At 46.1% G+C, this 15,657-nt stretch overlaps 1 long non-coding RNA gene across 1 annotated transcript; it reads right to left on the reverse strand.

Annotated features, from left to right (window-relative positions):
* Positions 1-6,587: 6,587 nt before the first annotated feature.
* Positions 6,588-10,349, reverse strand: LOC109369366. Its single transcript, XR_004160893.1, has 3 exons — positions 10,291-10,349; positions 8,269-8,568; positions 6,588-7,052 (listed from the first exon to the last, which is right to left on the reverse strand). It is a non-coding gene; the product is annotated as an uncharacterized LOC109369366 (long non-coding RNA).
* Between the last annotated feature and the right edge of the window lie 5,308 nt (positions 10,350-15,657).

The following is a 15,657-nucleotide window of genomic DNA, read 5'->3' on the forward strand; positions in this document are numbered from 1 at the left end:
TACTAATTGTGATCAGTGCTCCATTCATTTCCAAAGTCCTCTTCAAACGACAAGCCGTGTTATATTTTGGGAGCTGGAACCCAGTCCTTGGTTTTAAAAAAATATGATATATTTTTGGGATAATGTACTTCTGAAAAAGATCTGAAAAAATGTACTTACCCGTTGCACTTCACAGGTACTTCCATATTGCCTGGGGCAAGATATGAAAACCAAGTCAAGGCTGAGGCACACGGAAATAATTCCACAATCACAGAGCTTGGGAATAATTCAAAAAATGAAAGGCAGGGTTAGAGGGGAGAAGTTTGAAACCAAGGGGAGATGTTTTCAAACTAAAAGAGGGGAGATTTAATTGGATATAAAGAAGTTTTTGACAATAAAGGTAGTGAGGCACTGGCACAGGTCACCCAGAGAGGTGGTTGGTGCCCCACCCCTGGGACATTCAAATTCAGGCCTGGGGGGGCTCTGAGCACCTGACGGAGCTGTAGGTGTCCATGCTCATTGAGGAGGTGTTGGACTTGATGACATTTAAAGATCTCTTTCAACTCAAATTACTCTATGATTCTATGATAAGACCTGACGAATTTTGATGTCCCTTCCAACCCAAGCCATTCTATGATTCTACGACCTGGCAAACACAGAAGCACAAGACAGGAAGGTGGGAGAGCTCAGGGTCACACTGCCCAGGCACCCTTCCTCCAAGCTAGCCAGGGAAACTTCCTTACCCTGAACCAGCACAAGGAGAAAGGTGCAGATTCACTTTCCATTCTGTCCTGCCTCTGGAAGCCGCTTTGGGCTCCCCATGCACCTCAGGAAATGGGACTTATTGGGAGACACGCATTCCTAAGCCCCTGTTATTGTCCCTAAAGGGGCAGCAGTGGTGTGGTCCACGTGTTGTAGGTCTGATGATCAGAAAGCACAACAAAACACTTTGTGGCATTAAAGAAAGCACGTTAATCTTAACCTGAAAATCCTGAGGAAAATCCTGAGGAAAATCATGTAGATTCTCATAGAGTTGTTTTGTTATTGTTGTTGTTTTTTAAGAGTGGCAGCAGAAGGAAAGCTTAGAAAATCAAAAAAAATAAAAAAAGGTAAGACTCAGGCAATAGTATTTTCACTTCTCAGCATTTATCCAGTTTCACATGGTGCAGCAACAAATGCCTTACTCACCTCCTGCCAATCCAGCAGAGCCTTTGCTGGAGCAAGAAAGCATCTCTTTGTATCCATGGAAAGTGCTGTGGGAATGGGGGTGAGCTGAGTGCCCTGGAAGGGAGAGCAATGTTGGTTCCTTATTCAGGTGAGATCTTCACCTGGGAGTGTTATCTCTGGAGCAGGATGATGCCAGGCCAGATGTGGTGGCACAGGGAGAAGCGGGATGGGAGGGGAGAACGCACATCACTGCACCGAACCAAGAGGGGAGAGAGATAAACAAGGGAGAAACAAAGAAATAGCGAGAGAAAGAGTGGAACCAAAATGCAATAGCAGTGTTTCAGAGAGGAGCAGATGGATGGGCAGGGAGTGACTCTAACAGCCGCCTTCCCATATAGCAACACACTCCTCCCAATTAACATCATTTGCAACCCTGCTGTGAGTCAAAGAGAGCAAACTTCCTTTTTACTCTCACCTCAGGAAAGCTGTTGCAGGGAGTGTTAGGCAGGTTGGCTCCCCAGCCCCATGGCTGGATCTTGCAGCAGTGGCTGGAACCTCTCCCCTCCTCCTGCAGCTTCCAATAGATGGCAGGAGTTCAGTTATCTCGGAGACATCGTCTGCACCCCCAGAATTCACCTATTGAAGTAGGGCACAGAGGGCAAGAAGAGAGCTCACCAACAGAAAACAGGCTGGAACTGGGGAGAAAAAGAGCCCAGCATCAGAAAACGGTCTAATTTACTAATTACAATAACAATAAAACGTGGTCATTAAGAAAGCAATTAAAGCAGCAAACGAACAACTGCTCCGACTGCTATTGGTAACAGCGTTTACAAGGCCCAAGCTCTTGAAAGCCGTGAAAACGAATAGCTCAGGATGTCATAAATTTTATACTGCTCCCACAGCAAACCTGCACACAGCATACCAGAAAATGTATATTTCATTACCACTCAGCGGCCTCGGCTCCCGTGCAGACTACAGGCATTCTTTTCTGTGTAATTTTATAATGCGCACACAACTCAAAACCTCTTTGTAAAAGGAACATAAAAATGATGCATGTGCATATTAAGGACTCGTATTTATCAGTCTCAAATGTAAGTTCACGTACATGCTTAATGCTACCATAAATCAACAGCTCTCTCCATTAAACCCTATATGCAACCTTGTTATCGAGAACAGCTATTTATGAACACTACAGCAAGTAATCCAACCATCATTCGAAAAAATATTTGCTTAAAATATCTCCTCTCTGAATGAATTACTCGAAGGATACATCAGGAAAGGCGAATGAAAACAAAACCCACCAATTAGAAATATGCTGGGACTTGAGACGGCGCTGGGAGCAGGCAGCATTGATTTCACGTGTGGTAAATCACCACCATGCTCTTCCAGTGGGTGCTGGGCTCTTTGAAGATGTTCCACGTCGTCTAAGCAAAAAAATAAAGCGCTCTGTCCAAGGTAGTGTTGATGAGAAGATTGGGCTCCTAACTAGAATAAGAAAAGGGTTCTCTTGGATTTGATATGTTTCTTCTTGCTTTTAAGGTGTGAAAAAGCGTGATCTGTTCCTTCTTCACGGGGTGGAGAAGGAACACTGGGCCCATCTCCTGCCCCAACATGGGCTGAAGAGGCTCTAGGCATGACGACAAGCAGAACCACATCTTCTTCCCATCCCTGCCCCAGTTCCAAATCGGGGCTCAGCTCTAAGGGCTGTGCCAAGGGAAGAACACCTCCCCACCACCCCATCCCCTTGCTGATATTCTGTGGCTATGTAGCTACTGACTCATTAGTATTGAAATGGCTTTGCACGTAGTTCACTCGCAATTTAGGCTCCAACCAGCTTCCTATTTAGACCCTGCAATGCTACGAATTTATGCCCAGCTGAAACCTGTTACAATGATGCTGCATAGACATGCAATTTCATAGAGAGATAAGATATAGATCTGCTGTACTCTGGTGATTCTCTTTCACAAGTGTGCCTTGTCAGGTCATAATTTGATATTCTTTTACCATTTCTATTAGGGGGGGAACAACCCTTTAATTTAAAAAAAAAAAATCACATTTTCACCCTTTTGTTCAGTAATGACACAAATAGTAAAACGTTCAGATTACATCGGGGAATGGAAAAGCCCTATGGAGAAAAGACACTGACAAAAGCTTCATTTTCAGGTAAAATTGCATGAGGCTTGGGGCATTGCATACTCTTAGCAATGTTTTTTTCCCCAGCCTTTCATCCCCATGCATCCCTTTGAATGTTAATAGATTTTACACGGGGATGTTTAAAAGGACTGCAGAGAAATGGGGCTTTATCCACTTCCAGAAATCTCAAAGCAATTTACAACTGTGAATAATATACAAGGAGTTTGGTGTGAGCAGGGGCCAGCAACTCGGATGCTGACTCCGGCTGCAGTTTGCATCCTGCTATAAAATTGCTTTTAATCAGGACGCTTTCAGTAATACATATAATATAGATGTTTTATTTTCCTAAAGCCACTTGATGTTTTTCATTCCTGCTTCAATAATCATCAGAGGAAAAGGGAAGAGGATGTTCCAGGGGATGACTATGCAGGAGAATGGCACAGGGTTGGGATTTAAGCATGCTGTATATCAGCATGCTATGAGGACAGGCTCTGTGATCCCTTCCAAGTCAGAAATGGACTGTGCAGAAGGGGATGGGGCACTTCATCAGAGTCAAGGGAAAACCATGTTCTTCTTGTAAGGCTGGGAGTCACAGAGTACTCCCCATGTGGAATGCCAATGGTTGGAGAGGATGATCTTGAAGATCTTCTCCAACCTCAGTGCTCTATGATTCTACGAACCCTGGGAACAAAGACAATGCTGGGTTTGCAGAGGGGATAGTGAGAAAGATGAACATACACCCTGTGAAACCCAAACCCATTGGGCATGGCCTGGGGGCTGCTTGCCTCGCAGCAGCAAAATTCCTCATGTTGGGTCATTTATGCCTTGCCATGAAGCAAACTACCAGATTACACTTCCCAGCTACATCTTTTCCGAGTGCTTTCTGCATCCCAGGATGTCCAGGGGAACACCAAGCAGAGCAGTGTGCTCCTGCTCACAGGGGCAAAGCAGTGAGAGCTCCATGACCCCTTCCCATGGCCACTGCATGGGTTTGGGTTCCGAGTGCAGCAATTCTGACTCACCCAGAGACATTTTGCTCCTTTGTCAGACTCCTAGCCAGGATCCCCCCAGCCCTGAGCTCACTCCAGCACAAGATCTGCCTCTAAGCAGGCATTCAGTGACCACGGAGCCGTTGACATGCCCACAGAGATGCACCCACCTGCTGTGCTTGTACCCACAGTGCCACACGCAGCCTCTTCTCCTCCACCTACAGCTCCTGATTTAAACCTTATCAATGCTGCTAAACTTCTTAATGTATATCAATTGGGTAAAGTTCACAAACAAAGCAGGGATCGATCGGTGGAATAATAAAGTATTGATCACGTTGAGGCGAACCGATGAACCTTCAAATCAATGATAAACACAGATCACATTCCCGGAGCACTTTCAGTTACTGCTAACTCAGTGGCATGCACCCTGGGTGTCAGGTGGGGAAGGAGAACCATTTCATTGCTCCATGCTTTGCAAAATGCTGCAGCAAGTTCCGCTTCAGGGGTGTTTTCCTAGGGACCAAGCTCTCACCATTTGTCATCACTCTTTTAGCCCAAATCTAGCTGGATTTTCTCTCTTAAATATCAACAGGGAGACATGCGCTGTTGCAAATGCCTGCACAGTGTGTATTTGCCTACCTCTGCCAGGAGTTTCTCTGCCAATGCACTTGGGGGCTGCATATATGGTTTCCTTATGGGATTCCCCAAAAGGTTTGCCACCATAACCTGCAGACTCGCTCTTTCAAAGCCAAGTTCCCTGCTTGCAGCTGAAATTTTGCTTCCAGTCCCCCAAGAGAAAAGAAGCACCAGCATCAATGCTGCTTTTGATTGCTCGGTATTGATTGCACCAGTATTAATAGGCACAAGGACAACTGCCTGGACAACTCAGACATCCAGAAGGGAAAGAGGAGAAGATATCTGACCACGATGCCCTGTAAATGGGGCTCCAGGGCTTTGGCTGAGCTCTTTTGCTCTCGCTGTGCCCCAGCGGCACTGGAGCTGTGGATGCACAGAACTGCTCACAAATACATAAAATTGCACAGATTCCATCACCAACAGCTCGATCTGGGGATTTTATGCCTCATGCTCCCTGTGCATTCTGACACACTGGTATACAGACATTGGGGGGGCAGGCTGACCCCAGCTGACATCTCACCCACTCCCATTTTGGCTCCCTCCATGCTTCTATCTGCCCTCTGGTTCTCTATGAAAATCGTCAGCAATTTTGTTTTCAAACCTCAGAGAAGAAAGCTGCCCCCCGCCTGGTCCAGACAGGGCTGCAATATCAAATTGTTCTTTTCAGAGGAGCATTTACTGTTTCCAAAGGTTTAAGAGAGCAGGAGGTAGCTCATTCTGTTATTCACTTGGACTCGGAGCTGTTAGACACAGATCTTAATGGATAGTATTGATTGAAAGAAACAAAGCAGCAGTTTTCTTTCTTTCTATCAAGGGATTTCTAGGCTAAGATGAGGAGAGTTTGCTGGCTTACACTCGTAACAACAAAATAGCATATTACAGGATCCCCAGCAGTCTCTAAGGATAGCACAGTGGTGAGAGAAAGAAATGTGCAAGGTGTTAATGGGATAACAAATTAATAGAGAATAGGATTAGTGAGGGACACAGGCTGCTACCAGGGCTCCCGAGGTCTCTGACGTGAGATTTAATCTGTTCCTGGCACATTGGCGGATGGGCACAATGGGAGCCCACCTGGCTCCTGGTGCCGTTGGGATCCTCAGTGGCAGCTGGGACACCTAGTCATCGTGAGCAGCCAAAATACAATTTTAGGGGAAATCAGCATCTGCATTACCTGGAAAGCCAGTGCAATTCTCTTCCGTAGCATCTGAGAACTGTGATGAAGCATCAGGCTTGGAAACAGTTTTAAAATCATTAGCCGACTCTGTCGTTGTGTGCAATTTTCCCATCCATCTGCCAGTCATTTTGTAAGGTTAAGAGCAAGGACATGCAAGCCTAGGGACCTGAAGCTTGGTGCAGCATCCAGTCCTGCCCTGCTGTTCCCGCAGGCAGATGGTTCTTTTTGCCCGAGCTTCCTGCAAGGAGCATCCCCACCAGGAGCATTGTCCTGGCACAGCCACCCCATCCTCCATCATGGTTGTCATCACCACCTTCCTCAGCAAAAGGCTTTGAGTCCCACCTGCAGGGGTCTGCATGTTCTTGTCAGTAAGAAGAGGGATGGGTGACCGGATGGGACCTTCCATTGCCTGTAAGAATGGCACATATTTCCGTGGGCCATGAAGGCTGCCCAAGCTTTAGAGGGCTAACTGCTCCCCAGCCCCCTTCGGCAGCGAGGTTTGGTTGTAAAGTTGTGCTGTGCAATACTTCATCCCATGATGCAGCACCTCCTCGACAATATTCTGTCTGTGCCTGACTTTGATGAGTCACTTATTACCTCTGTTTGCTTTTTGTTTTTTTTATTTAAGGGCCCCCTGTCTTTCCTAGATCATGTTAACAAGACAGCTATAGAGAAGGATGGCCCTGGGGGTCTTCATTAGTTCCTCCTAGATTTATGTTCCCTTCCATCTTAATACAGTCTTTGAGGCACGGATGCTCAATGATGGGGTCACAGTTAGTTTCCAAGGGTCAAGGCTTTGATCTTCTTATTTATAGCTGGATGTCATGGGAGTTATAAAACTGTGTTTAGTCATAGCAAGGCCCTCACATGGAAAATGCTGGCAACTGGAGAGGTGTCTGTACAACCACGTTCAGGATCTATGCAGTGCTCCAGGAATAACAAGGTGCTGTAGGGTGGAGCTCCAAAGGCTTGTCCTACAGAAAAACATGCAGAAGCTGGAGGCCAGACTGCTCAAGACTGTGAGATCAGTGCATTCATTCAAGTGCATCCCAGAAGAGAAACCCCACTCCCATGCATCTGTAGGCATTAAGAACCCACAAGAGCACACTCCCTACAGCCAACGTGCAGATTTTCAAGAGTAGAAAGATCTGAACACAGCTTCCCACCCAGCTGACCTGCACTGTTAAGCACCGGGTTGCAGAGCACGCTGCAAAGATAACTTCCATTCTCTTTTCACTGCTTTATTTCCCAGTATAGGAAGTTTAGCACTGCTCATTTCATTCCTATTTTCAAACCCAGTTGCAAGAATGCTCTGCCTGAGCCAATCTCTGTAGGGCATCTTCAGTACCATCCTTTCTTTCAGATGCTCTCACTGCTGCTCTCAGTTTGCAATAGCAATGCTACCACCTTCAGGATCCCTCCGCACCTTTTCTCTCCCACCAGGGAGAGAAAAGCTCACACAGCACGGGCAGCTCTCAGCATCACCATGAACCCAAAGGACAACAGGCAGGTTATGACAGAAAGCCCCCCCAACAAACTCCCAGCTGGGAGAAATAATTGTGCCTGTATTCAAATGACTACATCTTGATTTTCACCACCAGGCTAATTTGGAGCAGCATTTCTCTGAAACAACACCCTTTGCCAAGCTCGGTATTTATAAATCCCCCTGAAAACGTATTTAAATTGACAGGATTGTTCTAAGTTTGAGGAATAACGAGCAGATTGAGGCTCTGTTTTTCCCTCCGAAGATTTAAAGAAAACTGAGAATTTTATCCCGAGCTAAATCTCTGCTGCAGCACAGGTGGAAGCACGTGTCTTCCCATTTGAGAATGTGAATCCCATCAGAGACGATGTGTGGGGACAAAGCAGGCAAAAGCATTCCTTTGTCTCTCTCCAGTATCTCATTTGACATTAACAGCTGCATTTCTACACACCTGTGAGTAGGATACATGACAAGGTAGCTGCAATCAAGGTGTTAATGCTTTACGCAAACACATTCTCTGCTGCTTCCCAAGGTCTCAAAAGATGATCAAGATTTATTAGGATTAAGGGCTCATTTCAGCCAAATTGATCAGATTTGGGTGTAATTTAAACTAAAAATACAGGGAAGGGATAAGCAGATTTTATTTCTATATAAAATTGTCTTCTCATCTCTCTGCCACACATACATATGCACCCATTCACACTTACCCTGAGCAACTTTGTGTAATTCCATTTAAATTTTTTTATTATTATTATTCTGGGAATGGTGATTTAGACCAGATCTGAAGTGATGCCTTCTTTCTTAGCTGACTTGACACAGCATGCTCCCTTCCCATGTCACACACGTGTTCCCATCCCAACACATGGAGGCTGGGGTCCAGAACCACACTGCCTGAGCCATGCAGGGACTGATATAGCTCCTGCCATCATCATCATCACTTCACAGTTGCATTCACTGATATTTCTTGGAGTACGTACTGAAACGTGTCCAGACGCCGCTAACTGGTGCTGGAAGAGAAGAGAGATGCTTTTTGGTGGAGCAACATTGCCATCTCATGGTGTGAGAGCATCCCTACAGAGTCTGCAGTGATGCTCCCACCCCAGAGCTCAAGGTCGTGAGCCCCAAATGCTCATGAGTCGAGATGCAAAGAGAGCCAAGTAAGTCAGCAAGACCCACTGCCCTGCACCAGCCTTGGGCCTGGGGGGTCTCTATCAGGGCTGGTGTCACGATGGCACTTTCAGATGCCCACCAGCAGTCCCACACCAACCCCACGGCTGTCCCCATGCCAGCCCCTGCACTCTGCTTTGAGTCCTTCCGTTAATTCTCATTTTCTCAAGCTTCACTAATAATTTCCCATGTGGCACCATATCAAATGCTTTATTGAACTGTAGATAGATTAGATCTACCAAATTTCCCTTGTCTGGAAAACCAATTATCTTATCAAAGGAAGATGTCAGCACGGTCTGGCACAAACTGCCTTTGGTAAACCTGTGTTGCACTTTATCTCATTTTTTCTCAGTGCCTTTAATTAATGTTTCCTTCAGAATTTGTCCTACGATCTCGTGTATAACTAAAAATGGGTTAACACATCCATAGCTGGCAAGCTCATGCTTTTTATTTTCCTTATCTTCCTTTACTTTTCTCATAATCCTTTCGGGGGTTCAATCAGTGCTTCCTGACCTGCAAGGCTCATTAGAAATCACTGCTTTCCCCTCTGCACACTCTTGTCCCACTCGTCTCCATGCAGGAGGTAGAATTCTCTGACCCCTCAGGCTCCATCTCAGTGCACCCCAGATTCCAGCTGCCATTGCCCATATGAATGCTTTCATTCCCTTCTTCTTATTCTAGAGAATGTCTGCCCCCACTCCCCAGTCAATGTCACTTTAAATTGTGTAATTTTGGGAAGATGCTCTGATTACTCTTCACCCTAGCCCTGCTTTCATAGTATAAATTTCCATACCTTTATGTATGATGTTCTTTTAAAAAAAAAAAATCATTCCCCCTTTTACATGTACATGGCCACACCCAGTCATCTACAAAGTGAGTGGAAGGCTACATCTCATTTTGCTGACCTCCTGGTTTTATCATCTCTCCACCCACTCTCCCTACCAAGGAGATTTGGAGCTTATCTCAGCATCTCGTATCAGCACAAGCTTTCTCAGAGCTTAAAAAAAAAAAAAAGTAAATTGAGCCAGCTCTCAGTTCATCAAGACAAAGTTACTGTTTAGTGGACAAACTTTCTATTAAAACCAAGACTGAAGCCAAGTCCTCTCTCCAGTCACAGTCCTTGTGAAACTGCGCTATGGCTAATTGTGTGGGTAAGTGATACTGATGACTATAGGGAAAGCCTGTAAAAGTAGGTTGGGATTGGGATTATTGTTCAGAAAATGCTCTGGGACAAGCAGGAGCATTTAAGGAGAAGATGCCAAACCCAACGAGAGCTGAGACATCACTTTCATAACCTCAGATATGGCTGTAGTTTCTTCAGGGCTCTCCAGTTACTGATATCTGTGTGTGCAACATCAAGAAAGGAGGTGGCATGAATTTCCCTCAGACTTTCTCCAGGATTTCCTCACCCGTTGCTTTGTTGATGCCATGTTAACCCTCCTCTAGGCAGCGAGATGGATTACCTCAAGAGGAAAACCTACTTCCACGAAGGACATCTTTAAGAACTGGAAAGATCAACGTGATGGAAAAGTGCTACAAGGGAAGAGAAAAAGATCGCTCACCCATCTCCAAGGATCAAGGTTCTCAGGGGAAACTCCACAAAGTAGAAATTTCCAGAAAGAGATCCTTCCCTAGTGGCAGTCAGCCCTTAAATGGGTTCTAAGGGAGGTGCAGCCAGGCTCCACCCCAACTGCCTTCACCTGTGCTCTCAGGGCTGAACCAGGTCCTTACCCCAGGTGTTCAATCAGTGGTTCAGGCCAGGACTCAACAGTTCCCATACAACATCCCAAAGTGAGTCAATGAGCCTTCACGAAAATGGCACAGCTGCCCAGTGGGGTGGGAGAATCACTGTCCCTGGAGGGATTCAAGAACTGTGGAGATGTGGCCCTTAGGGACACAGCCAGTGGGCATGGTGGGCTGGGTTGAGCTGGACTTGGGGATCTTAGAGGTCTTTTCCAACCTTGATTATTCTGTGATTCAGTGAAATCGAGGGTTTCTGAATCTAAAGTATAGCACAAAGTTCCATGTGGATTTCAGCCACCAAAATGTATGTGTAACTTTTATTATCAAATAATGTATATTTGAATATTTTATTTTCAAATAACGTAGCATCACTGAGCTGAAGGTTGTGTGGAAGGGACTGGTTCCTGTTGTGACAGATCCAGGGTCTGTGTCTTGCAGAATCATTCCAGCATATCGTAGGGGAAAATACCTGAGATCTGAATAGGGATATGTTAAGGGTGTTGTAGGGCCTTGGTAAAGCAACTTACTATCACACTGTGATCAAAAGTTTAATTTTTGTCTGTTTGTGATGAATGCCCCTCCTAGCTGACCCTGCAATGAATGGGTACTCGGTCACATAGTATTACTGTGAGAATCTCCCATGATCCATCCTCTTTGCCTTCCTGCACTTCAAGTATAATAATAGTAAAATAGAAAGAATGAAAGAAGGAGAGAAGGAGAGAAAGAAGGAAAGAAAGAAGGAACGAAAGAAGGAAGGACAGAAAAAAGAGAGAAAGAAAGAGAGAAAAAGGAAAATGCAACATTCCCAACAGTCTGCTAGTTAGGCTCTGGCAGATGCTCAACCAAATGTTGTATTTTGGCATGGTGGGATCCCATCTTTTTTGAATCCATGCTATTGGACTCATGTCAAAATACGCTGACAGCGCATATTGTACAGAACGCTGTGGAAGCTCTTTGGATGGCAGCACCATATGGGTCACATGAAAAGGGAGGTCAGGATGGAGCCTGGCACTTGCTAATTGTAATAGGGAACCCAAAAACTCGGGTGAAGAGGGATTTGTAACTTTGTCCATAAACCCTGCTATGATGGCAAGGGAGAGCGGTCCATGCTAGGACTTTTCCTGGAGAGCCTCCCGGGCAGCTCTGCAGCCCCTTCTGCTTTGTTTTCCAGTCCCCAGGCTGTCTGCTGGCTGGAGGAAAGCCATCTATCACGGCTGTTATGCTCTATCCACTAGCTATCTAGATTTAGCTTGCGAGTGCATAATTTATGGTCAGTCGGTTCATCTTTGCTCTTTGCCAATGCACAGCACATTATGGACTAGCTTTTGAGGAGAAAAACCTGCAGTTCTGAAGTTGCTCAGGGCAGTGGGAGCCCCACCTCCAAAGTACACATCATAGGCACAAGTGAAGGAGGCACACTTGGGCAAACAGGCATTGATAAGGGCTTTGTGGAGGAGCTCTGGGGCTTGGAGCAAAGAGACTCAACCACCCTCCTTTGCAATCAGTGGATCAGAAAGTCATTCTGCTGAGATTTGTTTTGCTTTCTTTCCTCCGTACATAGGATAAAGCAGGCAGAAAGTGTGAGGCTGTTGTTAGAGGCAGCACTCCATGCAATCAAGAAAAATCTCAGGGAGAAGCATGAGTCATGCTTTACCTGAAAAAAAAAATCCTGGTATTTATACACAACCTCATAATGGCTCTATTTCTCTTATGATTGCTGCTGCTGTTCTGGTTATTACTTTTCTCACTTAAAACAACCACAAAAAAACCAACACCCCACCCTGTAGCAACGACTACAGAAGTATTATTATTTAGATGGTTCCTGTGCTGGAGGCAGTAAGTAGTTACAATCACTCAGAACATAATAGAGAAATTCATTCCAATAATAATAATAACAACATCTATTATTTTTGAAATACAGATCTGATGAATTCATGAATATAGAAAGCTCTTGGTGCTGGCTGTCCATAAAATGGTAATAAAATCAAGCCGAGAGGCTCCTGCTGCAGGCTGCCAGCACTCCTGTTCCAGATGTGCATTCTGTCACTGCTGCCTTGCAGCTGGTGGGATCTGACCTCAGGTAGTGGTGATGGAAAGGCCATGCCTGCTCATGCTGGGTGCAGGTGTTGCCTTCTGGTATTATACAGGGAGGAGGCAACACAAGACCTTCCTGCTCAAGCCACGGCGCTAGGAGAGCACTCATCTCATGAACGCTCTGCACTTGAACAAGCCCTGGGAGGATGGCTTAGTAATGCAGAAGTTGGCTTCTTAGAGGAGCAGTGTCTGGAGCTTCCCTGTTTCCCAGCATTTCTAAGGGCTGGGAGTGCTGTGGGGTCCAGCAGAGCCATGCTTGCAGCACAGGGACCTGTGGGTTTGCTCTGTACCTCCTCACTTGGGTGCAGGAGAGGAGCTGGAGGGCTCTGCTTCGTGGGACCTTGCCCTGTATGGACTGAGAGGCTGGCAGAGTCTGGATCTTGGTAGCTGAAATACAATCCATAGCAGATAATTTTCCCATGAACTCTAATGGTGTTTGCTTTCCAAACACAAGCACAAAAAGCTTCTGTGATGTAGAGGCATTCGTAGGAACCCCTCACTAACCAGACTGTTCCCCTCTGTGTGGTACTAACAACATTAAGCCTTCAAAACCTTTGGTTTTTTGTGGTTTTGAGTTTGGTTTTAAAAAGGCTGTCCAATACAGCAAACCCTATTAGCACTTCGGGAAACCAAATGATAATGTATAAATTAATATTGCAAAGGTTGACTAAATCAAAGCAGAGGAAGGCTGTAATAATGTACAGGTATTTGCAGGGAGTGATGCTATCACGAGCTGTGCAGCCTGCAAAAAGCTTAAAGTAAAATCAGGCACCTCCTATTGCAGATATGGTGGCTGTCTTTTCAGTTGTTACTCTTGTTTTCTTCCTAAAGCTGTACGGACATTACAGAGGTTAGAAATATAAACATGGGAACTCTTAAGCACAGAAGTATAGCTTTACAATCTCATGTAGTTTGGCACAATGCAGCCCCCTGCATTCCTTCTCCATTTGCTGCCTCCCAGTATTAATCCCAGCATGGCATTACTTTTCTCTGGACCAACTGAGTTTGCTCTTCACCAAGAAACAGCTGTTAATATATATATGTATATATTGTAGGATAACTAAGAAAACATTATTTTGTAGCTTATGTTTCTCAAAAGGTCCTGCTCCAGATCAAGCACTGGGGGGAAGGAAGGGTTTGGTCCTCTTTCAAGGCCACAGCTGGACACTGCATCCAGTTGTGGACACCTCTGTTAAGAAACACATTGGAAAACCAGAATGGGTGTAGTGGAGGGCTACCTAGATGGCTAAGGAGAACGGGCAAGGGGAAAAAGCATTTGCTCAACACAGAATACATGAATACATGAGATGATGGGGGTCTAGTCGCTGTCTATCCACAGAATGAGGACCACCTGACTTTTATCTTTCATAACCTCCTGAGATAGTCATCACCTGGGCTAGAATTTTCTAGAAAGGTCTTTGGAGACAATTTGGTAAACAGTGGCATATGCTGGTTCATTTTGCAGCATCAAAGAGGGGAGATATGGGAAGCATGAACAGCTGATAAGCCCCAGGGAGCTTAACTAAGCTCCATGCTTGGCAGTGATCGTAGGCATGGAGCTGAACAGCCCTTTGGTGAGGCTTAGTAAGCGAGCTATTACTTTATTTAATAACCTGCTCTGGGCAATGCAGAGTGTATGGAAATGCTGTAGTGTTTTAAGGACTCTAGAGGAACACCAAAGCCCTTAGGCTGGAGCGTGGGTGAGTTTTTTAGGATTGCTGTCTGCAAGATTGTTCAGGAGAGCAATCCCCACAAGATCTCTGCTATAGAGAAGATGGAGACTTGGAAGGTTCCAGAGCAAAAAGCTAGGCTGCCTTGGTTGGGCACCATCCCCGCTGCAAAGCATATGCCACCAAGCCCTTGGGGATGCATGGGACCTGGACCGACTTCTGCCTGCAGATCCTCATTTTTCAGAGCTCTCCACACAGGGGAGCAAAAACCACACTCCTCTAGAGGGCAACGCAGAACAGAACCAGGATTTGACCCCTGCCTATGTTTAGTATTTCATCTCTGCCTGGCTATCAGGGCCCCAACTCACATGCCAGGTTGATGGGACACAGGTGAGATCAGCATAGTTGTGTCTGACCCATGGCAACCCAGAGAAGGAGAACAGAGACCCAGTGAGATGCTGGCATCCATGTGAGAGCATCTTTGCCTCCATTCATCCAGCATATTGCTAAGTGTCAGGATGAATCCAGCCACTAAAAGCAGTTTTCTGGGATAAAGATGCTCCTTCATGAGATTAGAGCTCAGCCAAATGCTGATGTTCATCCACAGAGGTGCAGGGGGCAAGCAGAAGAACCCTTTAGGACAAATAACCCCATTTCTGCCTTGAAGTGTTCTTTCAATTTTTCCCACCAAGCAGCCAAGTGATTTTTCTTCACATCTTCCTTTTCATGCTTCAGGATGCACCCGTGTATTTGGCACCATGAGCAACATGCTCTATGTTGGCAGCACTTGCAGGGGGTTGGACCAAGTGGCCGTCAGGGAGACATCAGGTCCCTTCCAACCCTGTCCATTCTCATAGTCTGGAGGCATGTGCTTCACCAGCCTACAGTCTGTAGCAAATTCTCAGGCCAGGGGGCTGGTGGCACATGGAAGTGATGGGTGATGGTGTGGCAAGGGGACGCTTTCATGGTAAAAGCTGGGCTGAAGCTTTTTGTACCAGATGGCGTCTCCGCCCCTGTATTTATGCATCAGCTCGTACTGTAGGCTCAGCACTATGCATCAGGAAGGGATGGATGGACACATTCATCCTGGGAAGAGCATGCAGCATACACCATCCTAATCCCTCACTGCAAGAGATGGATCTGAGTGAAGTGTTTGCCAAAGGAGAGGGTTCCTGGGGAGAGCCGAGGTGTGTCAGGCACGGAGGCTCATCCTACGTCATTCCCAGGGACTTCTTTGTGAGCCGAGCCCTCCCGCTTGCTCTCTTGGGTGCTATCTGCTGATTAAGCCTGGGATATCTTGCCAGCTTTCCATGGAACTGTTTGTTCTGCACGGCCGCGGCAGCATTAATGCTTCCACATCCCTGGCAGCCGCCTGCAGCAGGCTGTTTGCACGTGGGAGTGCAAACACAGCCAGGGGAGGCT

This window comes from Meleagris gallopavo, chromosome 11 (genome assembly GCF_000146605.3).
Source record: "Meleagris gallopavo isolate NT-WF06-2002-E0010 breed Aviagen turkey brand Nicholas breeding stock chromosome 11, Turkey_5.1, whole genome shotgun sequence".
In the NCBI taxonomy this organism is placed as follows: domain Eukaryota; kingdom Metazoa; phylum Chordata; class Aves; order Galliformes; family Phasianidae; genus Meleagris; species Meleagris gallopavo.